Below are 2006 nucleotides of genomic sequence, written 5' to 3'. Positions count from 1 at the left end.
CTTGATTTCTTATTTTTCCAGTAAGTTTTGCCATTTCTGCATAGTCCATAAGTTTTTGTATCCATTCTTCTTTCATTGGGACTTCTTTCCATTTGGGGGCAAAAAACATTCTTGTTGCTGTAGTCGCATACATGAATAAATTTATATACTGTTTAGGTAGTTCTATCCCTATAATTCCCAAAAGGAAAGCTTCTGGGTTATTGTTTTTTAAGAAATGTTATTTTAAACATCTTTTTCAATTCAATATATATCATTTCCCAGTAAGCTTTAAACTTACTATAAGGCCACCACATATGATAGAAAGTGCTATCTTTCTCTTTGCATTTCCAACACTTATTCAATTTTGATTTATACATTTTTGCCAATTTACTCGGTGTTAGATAACATCTATATAACATTTTTATGTAATTTTCTCTTAAACCATAGCACACTGTAAATTTTATATCTGTATTCCACAATTGTTCCCACGCTTCCATATCTATATTATAACCAATATATCATTGAAGATTTTAGTTGCTCATCCTTTGTCTCCCATTCCAGTAATATCTTATACATTTTAGACAGCACTTTAACATTACATTCCAACAGATCTCTCTAATTGTGATATTTGTTCCCCAAACCCTCGTATCCTATCTTTCTTAAATACTTCATTCAAATGATCACATTGTATCCATGTTGTTAACTTTCCTGATAAATCCTTAAATTCTTTTAATTGTTTTAATAAATTTCTATAAGTTGTCCAACCTTTTATCATATTCCTTTTCTTTAGTGCTATGGCTTCCAATGGTGAGAGCCAAAGTGGTGTTTTTGCCCCAAATAAAGTTTTCTATTTATCCCATACTCTATACAATTTTTTTCCTAATTATGTGACTTGTAAATCCTTTGTGTACTTTCACCTTTTCATACCACAAATAGATGTGCCAACCAAAAATATTATCATGACCTTCTAAATCTAAGATATGTGGATTCTCCAGTGTCATCCATTCTTTCAACCAACAAAGACAAGATGCTTCATAATATCATATCATATCTGGCAAGAAGAATCCTCCTCTCTATTTTGCATCTATCAATATTTTATATTTTATTCTCGGTTTTTCTCCCTTGCCAGATATATTTAGAAATATCTTTTTGCCAAACATTGAAACAATATATTGAAAAACAATTGTCTGTCATCTGAAGGGGGGAGGCATTGGGTAGCTTCCCTTCTTTTGTATCACTTTTTCTTATAGTCCTGTCCAATTCCTGGTTTCTCTTCAGTTAGTATAAATCTTTCGCTTTTTACCAACAATTGAATTCTTGCAGGATCCAGCAATTAGAAGGGACTCAGACATACAGCCTAACACACACCACAAACTTGCAACACTGCTATACAGGTAAGTACCATACATTTTCATCACAACATTTCATTTATTTATTCATAAAAAATATTTATACACCACATATAGATCTTTAGCACAGAAGGTTACAACAATATAAAAACATAAAACCAAAAATAAAAAGTTAAACAAGTTTAAAAGGCAAAAGGAAATAAATAAAAAATATTGATAGACTCTGTGTGTGTACCAATCAGGAAGTCTATGTTACTTCTTTTCTGGTTATCTTTAATTTTTACGAGACTTAAAGCTAAGGCTGCAATTCCAGACACGTTTGTTCCCTATTCCGCCTCACCGACCACACTGGAGGTTGGGAAGAGATTCCTCTCGGCAGCAACAGAAGAGCTCTTGACTATGATTAGATATTTAGCTCTCTGCACATAGCGATTGTCCATTGATGAAAACATGTGTTGCAAGAGGGACCGATGTTATGCAAAGGGAGATAACGATCATTATACTTAATTGGTGTTCAGAGCAAAGAAAGAAAAGCTCCACTTAGCTGAGCAAGTAAGTCCAAATAGAAAAGGTGTGAATTTTACTACTTACCAATAGCCGTTGGGGAAGGAGCTCTGGCCAATCAGGAACGAGAAGGGGCGGGGCTTGGGGCTGCTTACCTTTCCTTGCTCTCGCATC

The sequence above is a fragment of the Podarcis filfolensis genome (assembly GCF_964270895.1).
Source record: "Podarcis filfolensis genome assembly, chromosome: 1".
Lineage (NCBI taxonomy): Eukaryota > Metazoa > Chordata > Lepidosauria > Squamata > Lacertidae > Podarcis > Podarcis filfolensis.
Note: the sequence above shows the minus strand (reverse complement) of the source record.